Source organism: Gopherus evgoodei, chromosome 1 (assembly GCF_007399415.2).
Source record: "Gopherus evgoodei ecotype Sinaloan lineage chromosome 1, rGopEvg1_v1.p, whole genome shotgun sequence".
Classification (NCBI taxonomy): Eukaryota; Metazoa; Chordata; order Testudines; family Testudinidae; genus Gopherus; species Gopherus evgoodei.
Window position 1 is genome coordinate 210,541,380 of NC_044322.1, and position 10,517 is coordinate 210,551,896.

Here is a 10,517-nt window from a genome sequence, read left to right on the forward strand (position 1 = left end):
TTTTAAAAAGAAAAGCTTTTAATAAAAGAAAGAAAAAGTAACAATTGTCTCTATAAAATCAAGTTGAAAATGTGACAGGGTCTTTCAGCTATAGACACTGGGAATACCCTCCCAGCCTAAGTATACAAGTACAGCCAATAGAGTTAAAATCCTTCCAGCAAAATACACATTTGCAAATAAAGAAAACAATGAAAAGACTAAAACCGCCTTATCTACCTAGTACTTACTATTCTGAACATATAAGAGAGAGATTGGAGAGAAGCTTGGTTGCACGTCTGGTCACTCTCAGAACCCAGAGAGAACAACAGACAAACAAACAAACACAAAACAAAGACTTCCCTCCACCAAGATTTGAAAGTATCTTGTCTCCTGATTGGTCCTCTGGTCAGGTGTTCTAGGTTCACTGCTTGTAACCCTTTACAGGTAAAATATACATTAACCCTTAACTATCTGTTTATGACTCTCCAATCTCTCTGATACAGTCTCTTGATTTTATAGAGACAATTGTTACTTTTTCTTTCTTTTATTAAAAGCTTTTCTTTTTAAAAGACCCGATCGATTTTTTTCCCTTGTTAAGGCTCAAGGGAATTGAGTCTGTACTCACCAGGGAATTGGTGGGAGGAAGGGAGAGAGAAGGGAGGGGGGAAGGTGGAATTCCTCTCTGTTTTAAGATTCAAGGAGTTGAATCACAGTGATCTTCCAGGGTAACCCAGGGAGGGGAAGCCTGGGAGAGGAAACGGTGGGGGAAAGGGTTTACTTTCCTTGTGTTAAGATCCAGGGGATCTGGGTCTTGGGGGTCCTCTGGGAAGGTTTTGGGGGGACCAGAGTGTACCAGGCACTGGAAGTCCTGGTTGGTGGCAGCCTATCAGATCTAAGCTCGTAATTAAGCTTAGAGGAATTCATGCTGGTACCCCGTCTTTTGGACGCTAAGGTTCAGAGTGCAGATTTATACCATGACAGCCATCTTCCAGACTGCAATAACCATCCGCTTCTCCACAGGCAGGGCAGCTCTCAATCTCGTGTCCTTGCGCTGCAGGGTGGGGGAGAGCTCCTCACACAGTCCCATGAAAGTGGCTTTTCTCATCCGAAAGTTCTGCAGCCACTGCTCGTCATCCCAGACTTGCATGACGATGTGATCCCACCAGTCAGTGCTTGTTTCCCGAGCCCCAAAGCGGCGTTCCATGGTGCTAAGCATGTCTGTGAATGCCACAAGCAATTTCGTGTCATACTCATTACGCAACTCGCTATCATCATCGGACTCCTCACTGTAACTTTGGATCTTAAGCAATAGCTCAACTGCCAAATGTGATGTGCTGGCGAGATTCATCAGCATACTCCTCAGCAGTTCGGGCTCCATTTCCCGCAGACTGAAATGGAACACAGAATTGCGCTGCACTGAAACCGTGCAAAGATGGCGCCAAATGTGGACAGAAACACAGGGATTGCTGGGATGTGAAGCGATGCATCACGGGGCGTTGGGACAGGAACCAGAATGACCGGCACCCTCTGCACCCTTCCCACAACCCATGGCGCCAGAATGGGAAGAGGTGCTCTGTGGGATAGCTGCCCGTATTGCATCACTCCCAACACCGCTGCAAATGCTGCAAATGTGGCCACACTGCAGCGCTTTCCCTACACAGCTGTACGAAGACAGCTGTAACTCACAGCGCTGTACAGCCGCAAGTGTAGCCAAACCCACAGTTGTTAGCTGGCAGAGCTTTGCAGCTGAACAAAAGACAGAACCCTTCCTAGGGAGCACAGAGAAATGTGTCTTTTGTTAAAGATTTAACACTGCTGCTTCCTCATCAAGGAAGCTGCTGATTCACACCTCTGAGGCGTTCTTCATCAAAACAGTAAGGCAAAGACCTGGCATTATTAATATTTCTAAGGTAAAAAGGATCCGTTTTTTAAATTTTTAAGAAAAAAATTTCAAGCCTTCTTCCCTCATCAGAAAAATGTCCCAAAAAAGAAGGGCAGGGAGAACACAAATCCTATTTCTTTTTCCTTTTTATGACATCTTTAAAACCAAAACTCCCCCAAAATTGCACTTTAATATATGGAAATTTCCAGTTAAGTGTCTCTTGAGCAACATTAGCTATACACACACACTCACAAAAATGTGTACAACTTTGTTGGATCTTGCTTTAAACAAAAAAGTTCATGGCCACAGTTCCAGCAAAGAGGCAGCAGAGGACAGCAGAACGTGGGCTAATGAAACCCATTCACGATGCCAATTGATTTGTAACCTATCTGTCTCTCTTTCCTCCCTCTCCTATTGGTCTTCCCCTACTTCACTGAATTAGATCTGGCAGGGTTAAGAGCTTGCGTTTGGTTACAACTCGCAAGCCCTGGTTAGAGCACTTGTAGGAAGAGAGAGAGACATACCCACATCAGACAAGATTAAGAACATGTGAGTGCTGCCAATCTGGCCCAGAGAGGGACATGGTGGCATCTTTATGGGGGGAGAGGACTAAAGGGTCCAACTCCTTGGGGAAGGATGAGAGGTGGACAGGGTTAAATCCATGTCCCACTATTACCCCGTTAATCCTCCTGTTTGAAGTGGTGCAGTGTTTGAATCCCCCCAGCTGATCTCCTTCCAGGGAGGGGAAATGAGTGTATTTTGGAGGAGCGTAATGGACCCACTACCCAGGTAACACCCGGATTGGGACCAGGATGTGAGGGGGCAACTAACCTGCCCAGATTTCCATACCGCACCCTGTGGAAAGGGAGAGGTTAATAGCTAGACCTTGCAGAGCACCCCCCCCCCAATAGGAGGTCAGAGGAGATGGACCCAAGCATGGCTGGGGATTACTCCCTGCCATGCCAAGGACCTTTGGACTCTGAACTGTTGAGCTGAGCAAGCTCCCAAGCTGATAAAAAAACACAAGCTGAACCAGGTGGCCCAAAGCCAGGCAGAGGGAAACCTTCAGAGCCTATAAGACTGGATCTCTTACTGTTCCTCCCCTTGGTTCCGCAAGACCCGGGTCCATGGCTGGTGTATAACAAAGAGCCAGTGCCCACGGGGTTCATGCCTAGTCTCCTTTGAAATGGCTTCCTGGGAACTATATCCTTGGCTACTGCCTGATGCCCAGCTGGTACCTGATTGGATCTTGGGTCTCTTCAATGTCTCCATTGGCTCTATAACACCTGGTCAATACCCAGCATACCCAGGGGTCCTTTGGACTGCACAAGAGCCTCGCATGAAGTTTCCACCAGTTGCATATGGCCCAGATCTATGGCTGGTCTGTAATTCACGCTCCACGTACATTGTTGTCATAAACAGATAAGTAAGAGTTAATAGAACAGAAGTATTTCATATCTCTTTTGCCTGTAAAGGGTTAACAAGATCAGTGAGCCTGGCTGTCACCTGACCAGAGGCCCAATCAGGGGACAGGATACTTTCAAATCTTGAGGGAGGGAAGTTTTTTGTGTGTGCTGTTAGTGTTTGGTTGTTGTTCACTCTAGGGGCTCAGAGGGACCAGATGTGCAACCAGGTTTCTCTCCAAACTCTTTGATACTCTTATATGTCCAGAATAGTGGGTACTAGGTAGATAAGGCGAGTTAGGCTTATGTTTGTTTTCTTTATTTGCAAATGTGTATTTGGCTGGGAGGAATTCAATTGTGTATTTGGCTGGAAAGAGTTCAAATTTGTATTTTGCTGAAAGGATTTTAATTTGTACTTGTATACTTAGGCTGGGAGGGTATTCCCAGTGTCTATAGCTGAAAGACCCTGTACCTATTCCATTTTAAATTTACAAAGATAATTTTTACTGAAAAGCTTTTCTTCTTTAAGAACCTGATTGTTTTTTTATTCTGGTGAGACCCCAGGGGACTGGGTCTGGATTCACCAGGGAATTGGTGGGGAGAAAGGAGGGAAGGGGGAGAGAAAGGTTAATTTTCTCTCTGTGTTAGGATTACTTTCTCTCTCAGGTAGAGTCTGGGAGGGGGAGAGAGAAGGAGGGGGGAAGGCGAATTGTCCTCTCTGTTTTAAGATTCAAGGAGTTTGAATCACAGTGATCTTGCAGGGTAACCCAGGGAGGGGAAACCTGGGAGAGGCAACGGTGAGGGAAAGGGTTTACTTTCCTTGTGTTAAGATCCAGAGGGTCTGGGTCTTGGGGGTCCCCGGGCAAGGTTTTGGGGGGACCAGAGTGTACCAGGCACTGGAAGTCCTGGTTGGTGGCAGCCTCTCAGATATAAGCTGGTAATTAAGCTTAGAGGAATTCATGCTGGTACCCCATCTTTTGGACGCTAAGGTTCAGAGTGGGGAATTATACCATGATAATTGTGTTCACAGGCTCCCCCTGCTCCTCCTGTGGGGGTCTCTCCTCTTTGGAGTCGCCAGTTCCAGCCCCAGGGAAGCTTCTTGGGGAGATCACGACCCCCTATTACCTCAAGCCATACCCCAACAACAACATCAGCACCTGGGACATTACAGTCCCAAAGGGCTTTGTGGTGAAGTTGAACTTCTGGCAGTTCAACCTGCAGCCATCTGAGTCCTGCCTCTCTGACTATGTCAAGCTGCGTACAGCAGAGACCTGGGGTAGGGCTGGGGAGGGGAAGCTGGTGACCTCAGGGCACAATCATTTTTCAACAGCAAGCAGGGTCTCCTTGCTATCCAACAGGCACAGAGGAGAGGGAGGGAGTTGGAGATGCATGGACCAGGTAATGGTGATACATGGAGCAGGTTGAACTTCATGAATTCTCATAATTTCCTCCTCTCTCCCTTTCTCCTTGACAGATCACAGCAGATAAGAAAGACCTGGGTCAGTACTGTGGCCAGCTAGGCTCAGCGACAGGCAACCACCCGGGAGTCAGGGACTTTGCGTCCAAAGGGAGCTGGATGAGGCTGATGTTCCACTCTGATTTCTCCAACGCAGAGAACGGCACCCTTATCCCCTACAAGGGCTTCCTGGCCTATTACCAAGCTATGGGTGAGTATGAGAGCTCCACACCATGCAGGAGGGGTGCACAGAGCTGCCCCCCACCGGGAGAATCCAGAGGAGCCCTGGGCCCCATCCCCAACAGGCAGAGGCCCCAGGACAGTAGCCAGACCCGCAGCACCACCATTACAGAGCTTTCAGTCAGGTTTAACTCTCTCTTCTCTTTGCCCATCACCCCCTCTCACCTCAGATCTGGATGATTGTTCACAAGGCAACACCCTTGAGGATAAGGTGAGCAGACAGCAAGTGTGAAAAATCAGGAAGGGTGTGGGAGGTAAAGGCTAAAGCCTTGTGTGTTTCCCAACAGAAATCCAGTGCCCACAGCCTGTGCCAAGGGACCAGTTCACCTTCATCAAAGACTCGCAGCCTCTGTACCAATTTCGTGACTACTTCAACGTCAGCTGCCAGACTGGGTATGAACTGATGGAGGTGAGGCCCTCCTCCCCATCCTTCTGCTCTCTCTTTCACTCTTCCTTTCTTCTCTTCTGCCGAAGTCTCCTCCTTTCCAGTCTCTTCTCCCTCTTTTCCTCCTTCCAATCTCCTACCCTGTCCTCACTCCCTGCCTTTTCACAGGAACGGGTGGGGTCAGGAGATTAAGAAAGAACATTGTCATCACTCTCCAGAATGTTTGGGACGCAGGACTCACTCCTTGGAGGGGCCCCCCAGGGTCCCCAGCACTCTGCTCCAGGATCTGATGAAAGGCAGAAGGACTCCCCTGCCCTTCTTTCCTGCCCCATCCCAGGAGTGGGTGTCTCGGGGTAGAATCAGAGATTACTGTTTTGGTGACTGCAGGTTTTTCTGGCTGGGATAAAGAGCTGCAGCATGAGCCTGCTGAAATAAGGATAGCCAAGGCCAATGCATGACAAAGGGGTAGGAGGTTGGGTAAGGAGGAAAGGTTCAGGGGTCACCAAAGGGCACTGAAGTGGACATCAGGAGCAGAGTTGGGCAGCAGTGAGAAGGCAGATGCCAGGCTACATCCCCATGATTTGGGGTTGGGGGCAGGGACCTGAGGTTACATGTGGTCCTCAGCTCTTCTCTTCTTTTTCCTGCAGGGTGACCGGAAGTTGGCATCCTTCAGCACTATCTGCCAAGATGATGGGACTTGGCACCAACCCATGCCCCGGTGTGAAAGTGAGTCAATAATCCCACCCCCACACACGGATTATCCCCACTCCCAACCAGTCCCCAACCCAAAGAGGTGAGTGAGGAGTACATCCTGCATAACCCACATAGTCCTTGGCCTTTCTGTTGCCAGCAAGGGGACTCATAAATGCCAGTTCTGATAGTATCTTAGGCATTGTGATCCTTAGGCATAGGTCCTACTGGGACCTAGACTGAGTCCAACCCTTCCAAAATCATTGCATTCAGGGTGGTGACAAATGGCCACCATGCTTTCCACTGGGGCTGGGCAACATTTTTAAAATAAAAACTTGGGTAGTACAAAAATAGCCTATTCCCCCCCGTAAAAAACTATTGCAAAAAAACCTTCTGATGTTCTCATTTTTTGTTTTTATTTTTTTTCAATATTAATATGACTTTAATCAGAATTATTATTGAACTATGTAACCCTTTTGGATAAAAATGTTGATAAAGTATCATTACATTAAAAAACTAGGTCAGCTTTGAACAACTTTGAATTTTTGTGTTTGCCCTTTTCTCCACTTTCCAAGCAACGATAGTCACTGCCAAGTGGGGACTGGACCTGCATCCTCTCCAGCAGGCTCATGGACAGTCCCCACATCCCTCCCTCACATCATGGGCTCCAGCTGAGACCAGCATGACTCTCCAAACCTCACTGCTGCAGTGAGCACTGGGGCTCCCCCTTGACTCCTCTCCTTGTTCTCTTTTGTAGTTGTGAGCTGTGGTGACCCCAAAAATCTCACCAACGGGACTCTCAGTTATGTTAGCGAGCATGGGAACAACAACTACCAGTCAGTGATCACCTACCGGTGCGAGGAGCCTTATTACCACATAGTCACAAACAGCGGGAGTGGTGAGTCCTGACCCAGGAAGCGCCATAGCAATCTGAGCTGGGAAAGCCTCGGTAATGAGGGTGGCCCATCCCCCTTAAGGGCAATAGAGAGTCCAGGCATCAGTCAACCTCTGTTCCATGGCATGGCTCTTTCAGGATTCAGGAGTTTGGGGGAACACAAGGACCTGGGGAATGGCAGAGGCAGATACAGGAGAAAGGAAGCTGTTGCAGGGAATTAGTGTTTGGGGAAAACCAAGACTACTATCTCTTTAAGGGCCTAGAATCAGGAGCCTTCTAATGTAGGGTGGAGACAGGGCTGTCCCTAGCCATTTTGGTGCCCTACACAAACCCCCCCCTCACAGGGGACTGTGGGGGCCCCAGGCCTCCACCAGGGGGCAGGAGCAGGCTTGGGGAGCAGGGAGGAAACCACCCCTGAGCACGAGCCAGCGGTCGTTCCACTTTCTGCCACCTGGTGAGTGCAGGGCAGGCCTGGCCCCTGCTGGAGTCCTCACAGGAAAGGGTGGGGTGGGAGCAGAGCAAGGGCGGGAAGAGGCGGGACAGGGGTGGGGCTGGGGCAGAGCAGGGATGGGAAGAGGTGGGGCTGGGCAGAGCAGGGGTGGGAAGTGGCAGAGCAGGGGCCATGGGGAAGAGGCGGAGCAGGGGCTGGAGCAGCACGCTGCTGCGTAGGGCACTATGTGGCTGCGTACTTTGCTTATGGATAGGGATGGCCCTGGGTGGAGACCAGGCTCCCTTCTCTCTCAACTGACTAGGGCTGTGGGACTCCTGACCTTTTAAGAGAGGGGGCATATCTCTGAATTAGCACACAGGCTCCCAGGAGAGGGGTGGGGATGAGGAGCTCTGTTCAAAAGTTAATAAATAAGCCAGTAAAGGGGTAATCTTGGTCTAAGTACTGTGATCTGGGAGTAAAACATTGCAAGACCCAAGAGGGATGGGGGTGCAGTGGAACTGCAGGGCCATGCTGTGCCACATGGGGGTGTGCTTGGGGACAGTGCCTCCTACACTCCCTCAGATCCTGTCTCCCCAAGCAGCCCCTTGGGCCTAGGCTAGAAGCATCCCCCATCCATTCTCAATGGCTCCTAATTCCCTGTGCTCTGGAATGGGGCTCTGGCCCCACTTTGGGAGATGACACCCCAGGCTCACAGCGCAGGGGGAAGACTCTTGAGCTCATTTCCCTTGGCTCAGTCTCAACCTGTTCTCACCTGCCCCCCGCACCCTTCCCCCCAAAAAAATCTTCAGAGGCTTGAACCCCTCAGACATTTGCAAAGATCCTCACATTTCCCTCACCCCCTCTCTAGTCATGACTGTTCCATGCCAGATGGATTTAGCTCTTTGAATCTCTCCCAGAACTCAGTGTCATGATATGTGGAATCAAGGAATCCCCGTCCTTCTTACACAGGAGGGATGTGTTAGATAAACCAGCTGTACACGACAGATATAGATAAACCAGCTCAAATTGACCTGAGATCACACTCTGAACTCTATTCAGCACTCAGGTCATCTAGTGACTGAATAATATAACTTCCAATGAGCATCTCATTACTCCAAAATCCCCTCCAGCCCCCTGAGCCTTTCTGTGGTTCTTCTCTGAGCTCCCTCAAACTTGTTACTTTCTCTCTGGAACTGAGGGGCCCAGAACTGAGCAGAGCGTCCCTGCTGGAGGCTCTCTAGATGGGGCAGAGAGGGACCGCCCCCTTCCTGTCTGATGTGTGATGCCTCTGGGATTCAGGGGCCCACAGCTGAGCACAGCATGCCAGGTGGGGTTGTTCCAGTGCCCTAGAAAGAGGGACTATCTCCCCATTCCCCCTGTGCCTGATGATCGCTCCCTGCAGTCCTTGGTTTCATTATCTTCTCTTTTCCATCAGATACATACAACTGTTCCGCTCAGGGCTCCTGGGCAGACCAAGATGGCCATGAGAACATCCCAGTGTGTTTACCAAGTAAGTAGGGAACATCTCACTGTGTTCACCACTCAGCAATATACCTTCAGAGCCAGCACGAACCAAGAGAGACAAGCAGAGAGTGGGAGAGAGAGATGGAGAAGTGGAGCTGACAGTAATGTGGGACTGTCTATGAGGGAGGTGGCAGTGCAGAAGACGGCGAAATCCAGATGGAAAAGCAGCAGAAGGGCAGGGAAGCAGGGAACTGAAAGGTATGGGGAGATGAGAGAGACAGCAGGAGAAGACGGAATGTAACAGCTTTTTCAATTCCTATCCCTTCCCACAGTGTGTGGGAAGTCAAACAATCCCATCACTGGAATCCAGCGGATCATCGGTGGCAGCAAAGCACCACCAGGAAGCTTCCCGTGGCAGGCGAAGACACACGTCTTTGGGGTCGGGGGTGAGGCGCTGCTGGTGACCGCTGGATTCTAACAGCTGCTCACACCATCTATCCTAAGCAACATGGCTCAATGACAGAGACGGGTGGAAGGATGAGCCCTGCCAAGGTGGCTGAGAAGGTCAAAGTGTTTCTTGGCCACATGGAAGTGAATAAGATCCACTAGCTGAGTAACCACCCCGTCCGCAACATGTCTGTGCATCCTGACTACAACCCTGATGATGAGAAGAGCTATGGGAATGATTGAAAGTTTGAAAAACACACGATATAGTGTTAGACTCAAGGAGTTCAATCTATTTAACTTAACAAAGAGAAGGTTAATGGGTGACTTGATCTCAGTCTATAAATACCTACAGGAGGAACAGAAATTTGATAATAGATTCTTCAATCTCGCATACAAAAGGATAACTAGATCCAATGGTTGGAAATCGAAGCTAGACAAATTCGTACTGGAAATAAGTCAAAATTTTATCAGAGTGAGAAACTAATCCATTGGAATAACTGACCAAGGATCATGTGAATTCTCCATCACTGGTGATTTTAAAATCAAGATTGGATGTTTTTCTAAAAGATCTGCTCTAACTCACACAGGAAATAATAAATTAAGGGAAGTCCTGTGCCCTGTGTTTTGGAGGAGATCAGACTAGGTGACCACAATCATCCCTTCTGTCCACAGACTCTAAGAAAACCAGTTCCCCAGAGTCGTTTGTGACATTCTCGTGATGTTTTGTACTGAAATCCTTTCCATGCTTCTGTGTGTTTTCCAAGTGATTTATCGGTGTTCAGCCAGCGGGAAATGGGTGAGCAAAGAGATGGTAACAGAGCTTCCATTGTGTGTCCCAGGTATCACAAAGAACGTTGTCTATGTGTGCATGTTCTCTGTGTGTGTGTGTGTTTTGTGGTGACCCAATCACCATTAAAAGTCAGTTTTCTCTCCACCACTTCTCTCTAATTTAAAGAAAGCTGAACTAATCTGCCTGAAAAATTGCTGCTTCCTTTTCTAGGGTAATTTGAGTTGCATTAGATCGGGTGTTTCTGAGATAGTTGGGTTCCTGAGAAAGATCAGAAGGGGCAGCAGAAGGAAGCTGGGAAGTACATAAGCCCTACCAGTCTTCTAGTGAACCAGAATAGGGTCTCACCACAGCCAGTATTGGACCCTGCTACCACCTCTGTTTCCCTACTATTGGCTATCCTGGTTCTCATGTTTTAGCCCTTCAGACAAATTAAAATTCATCCCCTTCCAGCAGGTA

At 48.9% G+C, this 10,517-nt stretch overlaps 1 pseudogene; it reads left to right on the forward strand.

Annotated features, from left to right (window-relative positions):
* Window positions 1-2,633: 2,633 nt before the first annotated feature.
* On the forward strand, window positions 2,634-9,514 carry LOC115644382 (annotated as a pseudogene).
* Window positions 9,515-10,517: the final 1,003 nt, after the last annotated feature.